Genomic DNA, 19,368 nt, shown 5'->3' with positions numbered 1-19,368 from the left:
CAGGTACAGCATGCATTATGGACCCTACGCATATTAAATCACACACAGGTACAGCATGCATTAAGGACCCTACGCATATTAAATCACACACAGGTGCAGCATGCATTATGGACCCTACGCATATTAAATCACAAACAGGTAGTCTACCGACAGAGGGGAGGACCCTATGCATATTAAATCACAAACAGGTAGTCTATCAGACAGAGGAGAGGACCCTACGCATATTAAATCACAAACAGGTACAGTCTATCAGACAGAGGGGAGGACCCTACACATATTAAATCACAAACAGGCATAGTCTGCCATGCAGGGAAACACAGAAGGTTCTCATAAATGGCCAGTCATGTTGTACACTCTTAGAAAAAAGGTCTGTCCCCATAGGATCACCTTTTTTAGTTTACATTTACATTTAAGTCATTTAGCAGACGCTCTTATCCAATCACTTACAAAGGTACAGCATTCATTATGACCTCCAGTGGAACATTAAATCATCTAAATCTTTTCAGGGGAGGGGGGAGAGGGATTACTTATCCTATCCTAATTCCAAAGAGGTGGGGTTTCAGGACCGGAGGTGGTGATTGACCCTGTCCTGGCGTTAAGGGAGTTTGTTCACCATTGGGGGCCAGAGCAGCGAACAGTTTTGACAGGCTGAGCGGGAACTGTACTTCCTCAGTGGTAGGGAATCAGCAGGCCAGAGGTGGATGAGTCAGTGCCCTTGTTTGGGTGTAGGGCCTGATCAGAGCCTGGAGGTACTGAGGTTCCCCTCACAGCTAAATGCAAGCACCATGGTCTTGTAGCGGATGCTCTTCAACTGGAAGCCAGTGGAGGGAGCGGAGGAGGGTCACGTTTAGTTCCAGGTAGAACCCTTTCTGGATCTAGGTAGAACCCTTTTGGGTTCCATGTAGAACTCTCCGTGGAAAAGGTTTGACATGGAACCCAAAAATATTCTACCTGGAACCAAAAAGGGTTCTTCAAAGGGTTCTCCTCTGGGGACAGCCGAAGAACCCTTTTAGGGTCTAGATAGCACCTTTTTTTAGAAGAGTGTAGTAGTATTGTAAGAATGTGCTTAGATGGCGGCGAGAACTGTGGGGTTAGACATTGTCATGACGTTGCCCTCTTTGGGTACAGCGATCACCATCCCCCGCTCTCTGCTTCTACAACCAGACTGCTGTGGTCAGAGTGAGCTCGTAAATTCCTAGGGAAGACCCTGCCTCATGGCCACACAGTATAGAGATAGAGTGAAGTTTCATAGAGAACAAAGGAATTTCTTCCACCTCACAGAACTTGAGGTCCGAAAAACATTTACTTTCCGGAGAAAGTATAAAAGATCGGTGAAGAATCCAGCTACGAACTGGTCTGTTTGTTACAACTTGGGGAAGCTCATGGGAGACGGTGCGGCCACATTACCATAACGCTGTTTATATAATAGCCTCAGATATGAGGTTTACATCTAATTGTTGTATAAGATGAATGAGTGAGTATGATACTGTTTGTAAAATATTGTAATGTGATTTTGGACTGTTTAATGAAGGAAACTCCAATTCCCTTTTGAGTTTAACTAAATCAGAGGAACGCCCTTGAGCCCAGTTAGGGTCAGGCATCCTGGGACAGCCCCTTTTCTGCAATTCCGAATAAAACCCAACTTTGAGAAATTCTAGGTAGACCATGTTTTCTCTCAATCACAAGACGACAAAGGTTGCAGACCATTGCTGAGTCTTTTAACCATACCACGTGGTTAAACTCTTAGACTATCGAATAAGAACAAGTCTTTAATTACTAGTCGGCATCTAGGAATTCGGTATCATTGAACGCGAAGAAAGACAACTGCTGAAACAGCCCTTCTATAACGAATGAATGAATGTCACTCTGAACAATCCACCCTAACCGTGACAGAGAGAGAGAGAGAGAGGACGGAAACTCTCCAACAGAAACTAACTTTTCAACAGCGATCAAGACGACACACTGAGCGTAAATATATATATATTGATTGCAATTGTTCCCAAATGAGTGAGCGTGCAAAGGATTAGCATTTCAATTGTTATAATTATCACTCTGTAGTGACTTCTCAGCTGACTCCCCCTTTTTTCCCACCAAGCCGCGATGCCAGTTTAGCCAACTAGGGCACATTCCCTTATCATTTCTTTGTGTGCATTTCTGTGAATTATTTAGTTAGTAATAAATCAATGATTTAAGACTATTGATGTATGGCTGACTCATAGTGAAGACTGGGTTCGTGCAGATAACCAACAATTTACGACGTTTGGAATGAGACTAACGTGAGGTAAAGTAAATAATTCATTAATCAGAAGACTATGGATCAGATATGAAAATATCTGAAAGGTTATATTGGGAAATTATAATTTTGTAATCTGAATATTTTCCTTGGTCCCCCGACTTCCTAGTTAATTACAGTTACATGATTAATCAGTTTGATCGCGTAATACTAATTACAGAGAATATTTGATAAAAACTATAAGTCTTCAGTTTAATGATAGTAAAGGCACGACAACATGCTAGTGATGTAAACGGCCTGTCGTATACACTCTGACACCATTGGCTTTTTCTAACAGTGAGATTTGTTAGTATGCATCTAGATTTAGATTTCCTTTGGTAGCCTTCTATACTTGGTTTGGTACACTCAATGACATGATTTTTGTGACAGGACTTGTTTGTGTGTGTTGAGTCTGGTAGTGTCCACGTGACCCAGGACTTGAGGGAAGAGGAGGCCATTCCTATAACCGTACACAGAGATGGCAGTCCATCTATCATCATGGTGACCTTACTGTGTGACGTACCACAGAGGTAAATTGGCCCATGCTGGTTGCTGATTTATACTTTTTTTTTTTGCTGAATACTGTTATTTCTCATCCACATTCTTCACTGCAAGACGGACCAGTCAAAGCTAATGTCTTTTTAATGTGCACAGTTAATGTCACTCACACAGCCTGTAGGTATGTGTGTAGAGACCTGTCACTTCCCAGCTGCATGGGTGCCCTGCACATTGTCCTCCCACCCCCACATCTGTCCATATAATCGTATTCATTAGGATCTTAAAGGAAAAACTGATTTTAGATCAGCACTCATAGTCTGAAATGCTTTGTGGATATAGGCCCAGGGCATATCTCCCATCACCCAGTGCACACACAAACACACACACACACATGCACACAAACACACAGAGAGAGAGAGAGAGAGAGAGAGAGAGAGAGAGAGAGAGAGACGTACACACACACACATAAATGGACGCAGCCAAAGGGTGTCCACTCACTACACTCAGAGGCTAATTTAATTAGCTATCACTTTGATTGCTAATTAAAAACAAAGCAGTGAAGCTCAAAGGAGAGAGGCTGTTTGATCATTTCGTTGGGGTTGCAATGAGGGTTTGTGCATCAGGGATTTTCTTGTTCTTGCTTTGGCCTTAAAACGCAAGTTCCCATAGAGTTATCAAGGTCTGGCATCTCTATTCGGCAAGAATATGATATTGACGATGCAACAAGGAAGTGAGAAGCTGGATCGAAAGTTGAGGACGAACAGTTCTCTAATGTTGAGGATGACATCACAGTAGAAGACAGTAAGCAACGTCTGTGGCCACTCTCCCAGGGTATTTTCTGGCTGTGGACTGGCCAGAAATCACTTCTATGTCTCCACACTCTACTCGCGTCAATTGAGACGAAAGTAAACTAATCAATAAAGGACTATAAATACAGCATTCACCAGACCAAAAGCTCTCCACTATTCTCTCGGGGCTTTGGCAAATCTCTTCTTTGTCTGTTCTGATTGGGATTGTTTTGACGCCATGTTTTAGCATCTACCTGAGGTACCTTGCCAAATTAATTAGAATGTGAGAAATGGAATTGGCCCAAAATGCTACTTCAAATCAACACTTAAATAGATGGACTGGCATTTTAGGTATCCGAATCCTGCTGTTGCGCTCCTTGTAATCTTCACATTCTCTTCCTGAGAGACGGAATCAGAGGGTGGTAAAAGTACAGAGCCGTGCCGATAGGAAGTGACCTCAGAGGTGACATTACACTGCCTGTACCGCATCAATTCTCTGTACTCAAATCCACCCCTAGCTCCTAGTGGTGCGCGGGTCAGCTGTTTGTTCACCCACACCCTCCCGTAATTGCTATTAACCCATCCGCAACCGCCCGACTATATGTGATAAAGTGAAAATCTGAGGCCCGCACATGGCCCTAACCCGCTAATGTAGAAAATGCATTATAGGCTATAGTCAGGGACGCAGGAACAATTTATTTTGCCTGATTTAAATGTTTCTGCTTATTTCCGACATTTTGGAAGGCTAATGTCTGACATTTTGGTAGGCTATTTGTTAGTCAACTTGTCTAGAATTAGATTGCCTACAGTATATTCAGCTTCTCTTCTGTCATTATATGTTGCCCTAGAAGACTAAATTATCCTTTGCTTACCAGAATTATTTCATAAATCGATTGATTCATTAATTCTAATTGACATTGGTAAAAGTTCTTTGTCATCTCTAATTATTTCGTGGAACAAAGAGACGTTTAAGGACCGGGGATAAAAATGCAATAACTTTGAAAAAACTGTAAATAATTTCTGTGCAAAATGTCCAAATTACATCAGTTTGACCGGTTGTAAAGCTGTGAAAACGACCCAACATGTTTTTATCAGTATTTATGATGCTGATAAAGATCGCACCAGTGGTGGGAAAAGTACCCAATTGTCGTTGAGTAAAAGAAAAAAGACCTTTCAATTTGGGCTGAGATCACGCTAACGGGATCGATATGACAACAGCCAGTGAAAGTGCAGGGCACTTTCAGAAATCCCATAATTAAAATTCCTCAAACATACAAGTATTTTACACCATTTTAAAGATACACTTCTTGTTAATCCCACCACAGTGTTCGATTTCAAAAAGGCTTTACATCGAAAGCAAACTAAACAATTATGTTAGGTCAGAGCCAAGTCACAGAAAAACACAGCCATTTTTACAGCCAATTAGAGGCGTCACAAAAATCTATATGCTATAATCTGAGTACGGCGCTCAGAGACCAAAACAACTCAAACAGATATCCGCCATGTTGTGTAGTCAACAGAATTCATAAATAGCATTATAAATATTAACTTACCTTTGATGATCTTCATCAGAATGCACTCCCAGGAATCCCAGTTCCACAATAAATGTTTGTTTTGTTCGATAATGTCCATCATTTATGTCCAAATACCTCCTTTTTGTTCGCGGGTTTAGCCCAGTAATCCAAATTTATGACGCGCGATCACTAGGAGCAGACGAAAAGTCAAAAAGTTCCGTTACAGTCCATAGAAACATGTCAAACAATGTATAGAATCAATCTTTAGGATGTTTTTAACATAAATCTTCAATAATTTTCCAACCGGAGAATTCCTTTGTCTTCAAAAATGCAATGGAACTCAAGCTAACTCTCACGTGAACGTGCGTGGACAGCTCATGGCTCTCTGGCAGACCTCTGACTCATTCCCCTCTCATTCGCCCCCACTTCACAGTAGAAGCATCCAACAAGGTTCTAAAGACTGGTGACATCTAGTGGAAGCCTTAGGAAGTGTACTGTGACCAATATCCCACTGTGTATTTGATAGGCCAAGAGTTGAAAACCTTCAAACCTCAGATTTCCCACTTCCTGGTTGGATTTTTTTCTCTGGTTTTTGCCTGCCATATGAGTTCTGTTATACTCACAGACATCATTCAAACAGTTTTAGAAACTTCAGAGTGTTTCCATCTAGATCTACTAATAATATGCATATATTAGCAACTGGGCCTGAGTGGCAGACAGTTTACTCTGGGCACCATATTCATCCAATCTACTCAATACTGCCCCTAGCCCAAAGAAGACCATTTAAAAGAAAATGACTCAAGTTAAAGTTAGTCACCCATTATAATTCTACTCGAGTAAAAGTCTAAAAGTGTTTGGTTTTAAATATATTTAAGTATAAAAAGTAAACTATAAATCATTTCAAATTCATTAAAAAAAAATACAGATAGCCAGGGGAACACTTCAACACTCAGATATAATTTACAAACAAAGCATTTGTGTTTAGTGAGTCTACCAGATCAGAGGCAGTATGGATGTTCTATTGATAAGTGCGTGAATTATACAATTGTCCTGTCCTGCTAAGCATTTAAAATGTAACGAGTACTTTTGGGTGTCTATGTCTCGCTGTATAATGATAGGAGACAAGCGCGGGAATACGTAATAGGGTTTTTTATTTTCTCCACCCAAACAAAAGAGCGAGGTGTAAACCTCTAAATAATACACGAGACCCGTAAAACAAGTGCACAATAACACGTAGCATGGAAGCCGATACAACAGCACAGGTGCTCACAAGACCAACGGACATGGTAACAATAACCGACAAGGACAATGGGGAACAGAGGGCACATATATATACACATACTAATCAGGGGGAATGGGAACCAGGTGTACGTAATGAGACAAGACAGTCCGAGGTTAGTGGGAATGAATCCAGCGCTGCACCAGCATGACACCGGCCTCGGAGACGACCCCAGGGACGCAGTGCGGGTCGGTCAGGGAGCGGACGGTGAAACTCCCTGGTCAGCGAAGCGTCCAGGATGTCCACCGCAGGAACCCAGCACCGCTTCTCTGGGCCGTACCCCTCCAAGTTGATGAGGTACTGGAGACGCCCCGCCTGATGCCTCGAATCCAGGACTTCACTGACCAAGTACGCCGGACCTCCCTCGATGTCCAGAGGAGGAGGAAGGGCGTCACTGGGTCCAGCCTCAGCAAGGGGACCAGGCACCACTGGCCTGAGGAGAGACACATAAAAAGTCAGGTTAATGCGGTAATCAGCAGGGAGTTGCAAACGGTACTTTACCTCATTAATCCTCCCCAGGACTTTAAACGGCCCCACAAACCGCGGTCTCAGCTTCCGGCAGGGCAGGCGGAGGGGCCGGTTCCGGGTGGAGAGCCAGACCCGCGCTGAATCGTCTCGTCCACCGCAGTGGCCTCGGTCTGGCTCGGATGCCAAGGTGCCAGGGCCAGCTGATACCCCAACACGCACTGGAATGGAGTGAGGTTAGTGGAGGAGTGGTGGAGGGGATTCTGCACATACTCAGCCCAAGGTAGAAAATCCGCCCACTCCCCCGGCCGGTCCTGACAGTATCACCGCAGGAACCTGCCCACTTCCAGATTGACCCTCTCCACCTGCCCATTAGCTTTGTTAATAAAGGCCTGGAAGACTGAAGGAGCATTAGACAGGCCAAAAGGCATTACGAGATACTCGTAATGGCCCGTGGGCATGGAAAAGGCTGATTTCCACGCCCACAGGGGGCACATATATACACATACTAATCAGGGGGAATGGAAAATAGGTGTGCGTAATGAGACAAGACAGTCTGGGATTGGTTGTAATGAATCCAGTTCAGTGACACCTAGAAGGCCAGTGACGTAGACCTCTGGAGCTGGTGAACGGAATGAGCAGCAGTACGGGGGGATCCATGACAGTCAGGGAAAATGTAAGGAGTAGAAAGCACGTTATTTTCTTTAGGAATATGCTGAAAGAAAGAAATCACAGCCTATTTCTCCACTCCTGTTCCCGAGCTAAACTGTAGCCTGTATATGGTGTATCATTTTACTGCAAGAATCACTTCATTCTGCATGAGTTCATATTAAGGCTATGTGAGTGATTATAGACCTACTGTCAGTGTCCAGATTTTTGTTCCCATTTAACCCATCTGAACAGTAGGCTACAGTTCCCTTGACGTTCCATAGGGCTTTTTGAAGTCCCGTTCTTGTGACTGTCGAATTTGTGTAGCACCTCACAATCATCACACATAACACTTCTATCACCCTCTTTCACTACTTCACCAAATCTTTCACGAACATGACTTTTCTGGCCCTCCCTTATCTTGATTTTCAACTCTCTATTTCACAGCTTTGAATTAAACTCCGGAATTGTCCCTTTTGCCTCCGTGGATCAACATAAATTTTGTATTGCCTGTTCCCAAAAGCATTTGGCGATTGGCATGTAGGCTATTAGGAACGCGTACAGTTAGGCCCTAAATCTGCCAGACAGCCTCAAATAAGGAAAGAACAACCTCAATGTAGCCTATAGATATAAATGACACCAGAATGATACATTTATGCATTTTTGAAGGTATTGTTTTCTTTTTGTTCAACCCACCTGCCCTTCATCTTTAATGACCCTAAATATAACCCCGGGGACTGCGGGTTATGAGTCAGCCTGCGCATCACTACTAGCCCCAACTCCCTAGCCACTCCTAGATACCTAGCACAGGCTGGTGGCACATTAATTGGGGAGGACGGGCTCATAGTAATGGCTGGAACGGAATCAATGGAAGAGTATCAAACATGTTTTCCAGCCGTTATTATGAGCCGTCCTCCCCAATTAATGTGCCACCAGCCGCCTGTGCTAGGTATCTAGATGTGGCTTGGGAGTTGGGGCTAGTAGTGATGCGCAGGCTGACTCATAACCCGCAGTCCCCGGGACAGCATTAAATGAGTGCCACCATGAAACCATATTCATCGGCTACACTACAATTCAAAAGGGTCCTCAGAAGTTACAGTACATAAATGAAGGGTTCCACCTTGCTCTGCCTGCTGGTCCTGCTGGCCCTTTACATGGCCAGACGGCCAGCCACTGAGAGCAGAGAAAGGAGCCAGAGCCATGGAAGTAGTGAACGCCATGTGGGAGCTAGGAAGATGACGGCAGAGCTGTTTGACCAGGGGAACATTGTCCTGGGTGAGAAGGCCCTTCCTGCTATGTTTAATGTTTCAATATGTTTGGCTTTTAGATCGAGGGGATGTGGTGTTATGAGCCCCTAAGCTTTGTGATGTTACACAGACACACACACACACACATACTGTACACGTTCACACATGCAAAAAAACATACACACACATGTACAAAGCATGCATACACAACGGCCCCCTGCTTTACAACCCCTAGGCAGCGCTCACACCATGAGGTAAGAGAAAAAAACATGTGAAATCTATATTTCATATTGAGCCCTGACAGCGTGAAGTAGCTGGGTTTGCCAAGATGTCCGACTCTGGGCCTGTTTTGTTTCATCGCGAGGAAGAGGACTTTTTCTTTTAGCTCTAAGAAGTTGTCGATGCCTTCATTTATGGACAGTCTTTTTTTATCGACACGTCTCTGCTCTGTCCCTTGTGACCCTTTTCTTGGACATCACCTTAATTCAAGTTGACATGTTCCATCAATATTTTGACCTTGAATTCCTTTCAGCAATTCTGTAATAGCATTAGTTGTTCCGTACCTCAAGGCTTGATCCGGTCATCGATTTTATGTCTCAATATCAGAGCTATTAGGAGGAAACTGTTTCATATTTTAGGGTTGCTTTAATCCAAGGATGTCTGAAAGAGACACTTGAGTACTTTGAACTTTTCACATGGTTTGTTGTAGACAGTATCTGAAATCCTTTCCTGCCTGTCTTGTATCATAGCTACTGACAACTGCAGATACATTGCAACAAAGTTATGTTTCAAAGTGTTGTTGTCAGTGGCTTAGTGCTATTTTTATAGGTGGGGGAGTTATTTGTTGTTGTAAATGAGGTCATCATTTCCTCAATCGAATTTAATACCGACAGATGTATCCTATTGTTTATCATTATATATAATATGCATAAAACGCATCCTCCAATTGCAACGTCTGCCTATGCCGACACATATTGTCTCAAGAACATTTTCTATTTTTAATACCATCAATCACCAAGTTAGGCACACCTAATTTAAAAATAGGCCATCACTGTCAATTGTGAATGACAATTATTCATGTTTTACTGGCGAGAATGCATCTGCATGCCAATCATTTGATCTCAATCAGTTTAATGAGAATAGAATATGCATGTATATCTTCTTGAATGACTGTTTGGTGAGTGAATTACAGCAGATGCTGTTAAACTATTAGCCTTTCTTGTATTTTGTTTCAATCAAAGCATATATCCTGACTAGCGGCTCTGTTTAGTCGTGGCGCATGAGAAAGAAGAGTGACTATTCAGCTTCAGCTAACCATTCTAAAATCTCACTAGAAATCAGGTGTTTCTGGTGTTTTTGATGTAACAACGTTACAGGTCTATTATGCTATGCTATTCTATTCAGTTCTATTATGTCAAATACTCATTCATCGTCATGTGATCTTGCAAGACATTCATTCAGCTTTAATCTAACTTTACTAAAGGTGCATCACTGTGATCATATGCCATTTGTAATAATAATAATAATAATAATAAGGGATGAATAGGAATTTTAGACGTAGGCGACATGAGTGTTATTTTAAACGATTGGAGCGCACCCTTCGTGTTTCTGAAAGCAAAGCGCCAGGATCACACACTGATGCTAAAGAAGTGGATCCAGCTGGTGGTGCTGAAGGACACCTGAAAGATAGCTCTACCATTCGGTTAGTCCAGGAACAAACAACTATCATTTGCAGTATAGCCTGATAAGCCTACGACTATGTGGTATATAGCTATTTGTAGGCCTAATGTATATACAAATAGGCTACATGTGGCTTAATATCATTGCACTGATTGCGAGGAGAGCATTATTGTGGGTAGGTATGTCATTGTATTGTGTAGTTTATACACTGTTTCATAAATAAACGTTGATTTGATTAACTTGACCACATGGTTAAAATACACCCTACTACAGAAAATAATGCAACAGAGAGGTGAAGTATCAATTCATAGAATTTATTGACATAGATTAAAGATGCTATATAATCAATTGACCAAGAAGTGAACATAAATCATTACTATGTCAAATTGCACGAACTGTGTTTAAAAACAGACATAGAATCAACAACAAAAAAATCTGATTTTATTTCTCTCGTGAGCCCAAATACAACATTCAATTCTCACTTACAAGCCCTTAACCAACAATGCAGTTTTAAGAAAAGTAAGAGAAAATATTTACTAAATAAACAAAAATTAAAGAGTAACAATAAAATAACAATAACAAGGCTATATACAGGGGGTAACGGTACCGAGTTAATGTGCGGGGGTACAGGTTAGTTGAGGTAATTGAGGTACAGTAGGTCGGGGTAAAGTGACTATGCATAGATAATAAACAGAGAGTAGCAGCAGCGTGAAAAATAGGGGGGTGGGTCAATGCAAATAGTCCGGGTAGCCATTTCAATAGCTATTCAGCAGTCTTATGGCTTGGGGGTAGAAGCTGTTAAGAAAACTTTTGGGTCTAGACTTGGAGCTTCGGTACCGGTTTGCCCTGCGGTAGCAGAGGGAACATTCTATGACTAGGGTGGCTGGAGTCTTAGGCAATGTTTTGGGCCTTCCTCTGACAACACCTGGTATAGAGGTCCTGGATGGCAGGAAGCTTGGCCCCAGTGATGTACTGGGCCGTACGCACTACCCTCTGTAGGTCCTTGTGTCGGAGTCCAAGCAGTTGCCATACCATGGCTGTGATGTACTGGGCCGTACACACTACCCTCTGTAGGTCAATGTGGTCGGAGTCCAAGCAGTTGCCGTACCTGGCAGTGATGCAACCAGTCAGGATGCTCTCGATGTGTGCAGCTGTAGAGCTTTTGTTGTGGTGTATTCATGCATCTCAATAAACTATAACCTAAATGCATTTTTACCTCCAACTTGGCCCAAATCACATACCCTGACATATCAAGCTAGAACGGGCCCTGCGTCTCAACCAATAGCCAATATAAGCTAAATATCCCAAGCAGGGCTATAGACACTTCCAGCGAGGGTCAGGCTCCTTGGGCTTCGTGGTGGCCGCTGGTTTGGGTGTCCTCGGGAAGAACAGTGTCGCCGTAACCATGTGGTCACATATCGTTCTAGGTTCCACTGCGCAAAAGTAGAGAGGGGGTCCGTGGAGTGTTATGAACATCAAGGCAAACACATGGTGATCTATTGTTCTGATTGGTCAAAGTGGTAAGCCTCCAGGGCACACACAGGGCCTACATGTCTTCATCATTCTCACCGCCGCCAGAGAGAAGAAGAAACCACTATCTACCTACCTCTAAGCTGCTACATTTATTTGGTTTGTCATTCCACCGTTTTTCATGGAATATTGGTGGTAATTTAAATATGATTGATTTATTTATCAGAATACATTTTCCGGAAATAGTTTTACCAGCTCCGTGTATTCTCAAATTGAAAAAGATGAAGGAGCGGCTCTCCCCTGCGCCCCTGCAGCACTAAAACCCTGGTTGTTGGCCTCAAATGTAGCTTTTGTGATATCTGTGAAATGTAGACATGTTTTATGAGAAAGCTGTTTGGTTTCACACACATCCCTAAAAATAACCCAATAAGTCCTTTGGGAGGGGAGGCTCACTGGAGAAGGGTGCGGCACTGAACTGTATGTGTGTGTGCCGTCATGCGTACGTCTGACAGACACGTCATAGTGATTATGTTTTTCTAACAGGCTAAATATAGACAGTAATGTACAACTCATCACTTCAGTTGGAGGTGCAACTGTTGATAAAAAACACTGTTTTGCCTCCTCCAGCTACCTCACCTGCTTCTATTCTTCCCTGTATACAGATACAATGTGTTTGCACCGTGCAGGATACACACTACACACAAACACTACTCACTATTCACTTTAACTCTCACTGTTTAAATCTTACTCTGGGAGCTATAATAGCTCTCCACCCTTCTCCTCACCCCCTATACCTCATGCCTTCTCTCTACCCCTTCTCTCTACCCCTGCTCTCTACCCCTGCTCTCTACCCCTGCTCTCTACCCCTGCTCTCCACCCCTGCTCTCTACCCCTTCTCTGCACCCCTGCTCTCTACCCCTTCTCTCCACCCCTGCTCTCTACCCCTTCTCTCCACCCCTGCTCTCTATGCCTTCTCTCCACCCCTGCTCTCTACCCCTTCTCTCCACCCCTGCTCTCTACGCCTTCTCTCCACCCCTGCTCTCTACCCCTTCTCTCTACCCCTGCTCTCTATCCCTTCTCTCCACCCCTGCTCTCTACGCCTTCTCTCCACCCCTGCTCTCTATCCCTTCTCTCCACCCCTGCTCTCTACGCCTTCTCTCTACCCCTGCTCTCTACCCCTTCTCTCCACCTCTGCTCTCTACCCCTTCTCTCTACCCCTGCTCTCTATCCCTTCTCTCCACCCCTGCTCTCTACGCCTTCTCTCCACCCCTGCTCTCTATCCCTTCTCTCCACCCCTGCTCTCTACCCCTTCTCTCTACCCCTGCTCTCTATCCCTTCTCTCCACCCCTGCTCTCTACGCCTTCTCTCCACCCCTGCTCTCTATGCCTTCTCTCCACCCCTGCTCTCTATGCCTTCTCTCCACCCCTGCTCTCTACGCCTTCTCTCCACCTCTGCTCTCTACCCCTTCTCTCCACCCCTGCTCTCTACCCCTTCTCTCCACCCCTGCTCTCTATGCCTTCTCTCCACCCCTGCTCTCTACCCCTTCTCTCCACCCCTGCTCTCTATGCCTTCTCTCCACCCCTGCTCTCTACCCCTTCTCTCCACCCCTGCTCTCTACCCCTTCTCTCCACCCCTGCTCTCTACCCCTTCTCTCCACCCCTGCTCCTCACCCCTGTACATCACCCCCTATACCTCACTCCAGCTCTCCACCCATCTCACTCATACTCTCTCATACTCACCCCTACTCCTCACCCCTATTCAGCCTCACCCCAGTTTCTCACCCTTGTTCAACCTCATGCCTCACTGAGTCATTGACTTACCAAGGCTAAGAGCGGATGATTTCATTGCTTCCGTCTGACCTCTCTTCATGACCCTGCAGTATATACTGGGTTTGTTTTTTTTGTTGCTGTTTTATATATAGACCAAATGCTCTCACTAATCAGCCTACAGCTAAAAGTCTTCCCAATTTTTCAATTTAACTTGAAGGCTCACTGAAGCAGCCATGCTTACTTTAGCCCCAAACCTCTAATATGCTTATGAAGATGACCAGGAAGATGTGCGTTAGAGTTAATATGGCCAAACTAATGTAGATGAACCGTTGATTCTAAAGGGTACTGTATCTTATCACTCTCTTGTCGGGGCTACCTGGTTTTGAACTCCTTTACCTCACGTGGTAGCCTGGTCCCAGATCCGTTTGTGCTTTTGTCTACTCAATTGTCAAAACATGCTAAACATGACATATCAATTCCATAAGGAGTTGGCAAGAGAGCAGAAGCAGGCTAGCACCCAGTCTAGTCATGTGGTAAACTGGCACCCAGGCTAGTCATGTGGTAGACTGACACCCAGTCTAGTCATGTGGTAAACTGGCACCCAGGCTAGTCATGTGGTAAACTGGCACCCAGCCTAGTCATGTGGTAAACTGGCACCCAGGCTAGTCATGTGGTAGACTGGCACCCAGTCTAGTCATGTGGTAAACTGGCACCCAGGCTAGTCATGTGGTAGACTGGCACCCAGTCTAGTCATGTGGTAGACTGGCACCCAGGCTAGTCATGTGGTAAACTGGCACCCAGGCTAGTCATGTGGTAGACTGGCACCAAGGCTAGTCATGTGGTAAACTGGCACCCAGTCTAGTCATGTGGTAAACTGGCACCCAGGCTAGTCATGTGGTAAACTGGCACCCAGGCTAGTCATGTGGTAAACTGGCACCCAGGCTAGTCATGTGGTAGACTGGCACCCAGTCTAGTCATGTGGTAAACTGGCACCCAGGCTAGTCATGTGGTAGACTGGCACCCAGTCTAGTCATGTGGTAGACTGGCACCCAGGCTAGTCATGTGGTAGACTGGCACCCAGTCTAGTCATGTGGTAAACTGGCACCCAGACTAGTCATGTGGTAGACTGGCACCCAGGCTAGTCATGTGGTAGACTGGCACCCAGTCTAGTCATGTGGTAAACTGGCACCCAGGCTAGTCATGTGGTAGACTGCCACCCAGTCTAGTCATGTGGTAAACTGGCACCCAGGCTAGTCATGTGGTAGACTGGCACCCAGTCTAGTCATGTGTTAACTGGCACCCAGGCTAGTCATGTGGTAGACTGGCACCCAGTCTAGTCATGTGGTAAACTGGCACCCAGGCTAGTCATGTGGTAGACTGGCACCAAGGCTAGTCATGTGGTAGACTGGCACCCAGGCTAGTCATGTGGCAAACTGGCACCCAGGCTAGTCATGTGGTAAACTGGCACCCAGGCTAGTCATGTGGTAAACTGGCACCCAGGCTAGTCATCTGGTAGACTGGCACCCAGGCTAGTCATGTGGTAAACTGGCACCCAGGCTAGTCATGTGGTAAACTGGCACCCAGGCTAGTCATGTGGTAGACTGGCACCCAGGCTAGTCATGTGGTAGACTGGCACCCAGTCTAGTCATGTGGTAGACTGGCACCCAGGCTAGTCATGTGGTAGACTGGCACCCAGGCTAGTCATGTGGTAGACTGGCACCCAGTCTAGTCATGTGGTAAACTGGCACCCAGGCTAGTCATGTGGTAGACTGGCACCCAGGCTAGTCATGTGGTAGACTGGCACCCAGGCTAGTCATGTGGTAAACTGGCACCCAGGCTAGTCATGTGGTAGACTGGCACCCAGGCTAGTCATGTGGTAGACTGGCACCCAGGCTAGTCATGTGGTAAACTGGCACCCAAGCTAGTCATGTGGTAAACTGGCACCCATGCTAGTGATGTGGTAAACTGGCACCCAAGCTAGTCATGTGGTAAACTGGCACCCAGGCTAGTCATGTGGTAGACTGGCACCCAGGCTAGTCATGTGGTAAACTGGCACCCAGGCTAGTCATGTGGTAGACTGGCACCCAGTCTAGTCATGTGGTAAACTGGCACCCAGGCTAGTCATGTGGTAGACTGGCACCCAGGCTAGTCATGTGGTAAACTGGCACCCAAGCTAGTCATGTGGTAAACTGGCACCCAGGCTAGTCATGTGGTAGACTGGCACCCAGGCTAGTCATGTGGTAAACTGGCACCCATGCTAGTCATGTGGTAAACTGGCACCCAGGCTAGTGATGTGGTTGTCCTTTTGAGTAAGTCTTCCAATGTCTGCCTCCACCCCCAGAAATGATGGACATTTGCTACAAGCAAAGTTGCATAAAGTCGCTTTGGCGTGTGTTTCACTGTACCCATGACATCAACAATACCATCTGCCTTTGTATTAGTCAGTGGGAGGCATGATGGAAACCCCTAGTGCCTGTCAAGCTCAGAAACATTTGACCTGACATGACTCAGCTCCATAGAGAAGGGCCAACACACTGTGCATTATAGGCCACACACACACACACACACACACACACACACACACACACACACCTCTGCATGATGCACTACCTGCAGTCTAGCACGGCACCTGTCTTCCTAACACAATCACTGAACACTGTTTGGCTGAGCACCTGCCGTACGTGCCCATGGACCCCCAAAGGCGACCTGCCAGTGAATCAGAGCCTCCCCCTGAACGACCCCAGCCCGCCTGTCTGTCTGTCTGACACGCTCAGCGGGAAATATCGCCCCTGTCTCAGTGAGAGGAGCATTCTGGGTACAGGTGCCACACTGATTCAACCTGAGGGCAAGACAACATGGTGTGATATAGACGGCAGATCCAAAATGTTGTTATTGCGGAATGAGATCACACTGTATTTTTACAGGCTTTTGCAGGTGATGCATCTACAAAGGTAATCATGTGTTGTGTCTTTCTCAGATACGTCAAAGCCCTCAACACAATTCACATCTTCCTGGGTATTAACTGGTACATGGTGGAGATCTTTCAACGAATCCCAAAGAAACAACGTCAGTTAAATAAAGGACTGTAACTAACCAATGTGTCCTTAGTATTTTGTATGATGGTCCATACATAGTCAAAGTGCTGATACTGCATCACATTAGCAAGAGGGTTCCCCATCTCTAGTTCTGATGTTATGGTGATAGGGCCATGCTCTGCTGGGTACTTCTACGACAATGACAACAACAAGAATGGGAACGGCTTGCCATAAGAGCCATCAGCTGTACTGGATTAGTAAAATCACAGATTACACTGAGTATTTAGGGGGTGGAGGGAGAGAAAGAAGGAAAGGGGAAGGGTGGGGAAAAGAGAGAGGGCCGCAGCCGTCGGACAGCTGCACCTGTGACCTCGGCCGTTCTATTCAGGTGGACTGGAGCTCACACAGCCCCCTGTTTACCCAGCTCTCTCTGTTCTCCTCAGGCCTCGTCACACTGCTACACCCAGAGAGAGAAAAGGTCTCTCTCTGACCAAATCTAATATTAATTTCTGCCTTTTTATTAGCCTGTTGCTAAGCCCTGGAGAGCTCAGTCTAGAAAGTTCTCCTCCCATGCCCTCACACACTGCCTGTCACTCTATGTCAGTGGTGACTCGTGACACAGAGCTTACAGTCAACAAACCCAATTGGTTGTGGCATTCACAGAAGCTACTCACAGTCCCGCCCCACAACCCTAAGAACTTAGTCATAGGAATTTGTCTTAGATTGCCTGCTTTTTTTTAACAACAGTGCCTTGAATATACAGAACGTAGCAAGGGCCCAAAAGTCTCACTGTGTTGTCTCTGGAAGCCCGCCTGCTCTATATTTCAGGAATAACCACAAATATTCTCTGCATTCATTTTCTACTTCTTTTTATCCCCTTTCACTGAAGCAAGTTAATTAAGTGGGTGTCGAAATTGGGCAATTCTTCATATTTGCATTGATACCCGTGCTAATATTACAACCTGATTTGTATAGCCGGTTTAAAATGTGATTTATGTAGCCGGTTGAAAATGTGATTTGTGTAGCCGGTTTAAAATGTGATTTGTGTAGCCGGTTTAAAATGTGATTTGTGTAGCCGGTTTAAAATGTGATTTGTATAGCCGGTTTAAAATGTGATTTGTATAGCCGGTTTAAAATGTGATTTGTGTAGCCGGTTTAAAATGTAATTTGTGTAGCCGGTTTAAAATGTGATTTGTATAGCCGGTTTAAAATGTGATTTGTGTAGCCGGTTTAAAATGTGATTTGTGTAGCCGGTTTAAAATGTGATTTGTGTAGCCGGTTTAAAATGTGATTTGTATAGCCGGTTTAAAATGTGATTTGTGTAGCCGGTTTAAAATGTTATTTGTATAGCCGGTTTAAAATGTGATTTGTGTAGCCGGTTTAAAATGTGATTTGTGTAGCCGGTTTAAAATGTGATTTGTATAGCCGGTTTAAAATGTGATTTGTGTAGCCGGTTTAAAATGTGATTTGTGTAGCCGGTTTAAAATGTGATTTGTGTAGCCGGTTTAAAATGTGATTTGTGTAGCCGGTTTAAAATGTGATTTGTATAGCCGGTTTAAAATGTGATTTGTGTAGCCGGTTTAAAATGTGATTTGTATAGCCAGTTTAAAATGTGATTTGTGTAGCCGGTTTAAAATGTGATTTGTGTAGCCAGTTTAAAATGTGATTTGTGTGTGCGTGTGTGAGAGCCTCTGGGCGAGTGACATGAGACACTGTCAAAGCAGCTTGTGTGTTTTCATCTAGCTACAAGTGTATTCTGTTGCAATATGCTTGTACAGATGGTTAGAGAACGTCTGTCAATCTGTCCTCTCCCAGGGATGTGTGTGTTCAAGGCAGGGAGGCTGTTCTACTTAACCTGGGAAATGGGAGGTCAGACCCACCAGTGCAGACAAGAAGTAGTAAAGCTCTCAGCTACAGTTGGCTCCCTTAAAAATGGTTTATCTTGGGATTTTGGAATCGGATAGTGTTTGGTAAAGCTTCATTTTACTACTGCCCTGTTTCAGCTGAATGCACTACACCTACATAGTAGCTAAGATGGTACGTGACATAGTATATACCAAGTGTAACAGAAATGGTATGATTCTATTCACAGCATCATGCCCTTGTTATGATATAGCCTAGCAGTGTTATTGAGACAGTGTCTGCCTGTTAGATGTTGGGTCGTGAGTGGGAGATGTACTGAGTTATGTCTGTGTTCCATTATTACTAATCAGTTCAACACACCATTCTGGCTGCGTGATTCACTACTGTTTAATTCTGGGGGACCAGGAGAAATAACTCTCTCGTTGTGATTAGTTTCATTTTTCATTGCTGCTGACTGGAGTTGGAATACATTTACTGAAACAAATCCAATCCACTGGAACTGCATGCTCTGGCTATGAATTTGACTGTTAATGTGCATGTGTGTGAGTGTTCATGTGCGTGCATGCGGGTTTGAGCGTTTGTTTGTTCCGTTCTGCTTCAGGGATTACTTTAGGAGAGCCCTTCCTATCACAACAGCTTCCTTCAGCCTCACTGGACACTGAACATTGCTGTAATTGTGAAACGTTGTTGTTTCCCCTCCAAAAGAATAAAGCACATGCGGTCCAAGGAACTCCTGTCTATTCCATGCTACCTTATACAGGGTCACAGATGCGTTATGAGGCGATATTGTGAGGTTTTGGGGAAACATTCATATTGTCCTTCCCTGGCCACTTCTTTCTT

At 44.8% G+C, this 19,368-nt stretch overlaps 1 protein-coding gene across 1 annotated transcript in view; it reads left to right on the top strand.

The window, feature by feature from the left end:
• The window catches only part of kcnh2b (potassium voltage-gated channel, subfamily H (eag-related), member 2b), a 317,198-nt gene that overhangs the window by 283,059 nt on the left and 14,771 nt on the right, over window positions 1-19,368 (top strand). The gene's annotated exons all lie outside the window — the stretch shown is intronic.

The sequence above is a fragment of the Oncorhynchus nerka genome, linkage group LG6 (assembly GCF_034236695.1).
Source record: "Oncorhynchus nerka isolate Pitt River linkage group LG6, Oner_Uvic_2.0, whole genome shotgun sequence".
In the NCBI taxonomy this organism is placed as follows: Eukaryota; Metazoa; Chordata; class Actinopteri; order Salmoniformes; family Salmonidae; genus Oncorhynchus; species Oncorhynchus nerka.
The sequence above is the reverse complement of the archived record's forward strand: the minus strand, read 5'-3'. Positions and strand labels throughout refer to the sequence as shown.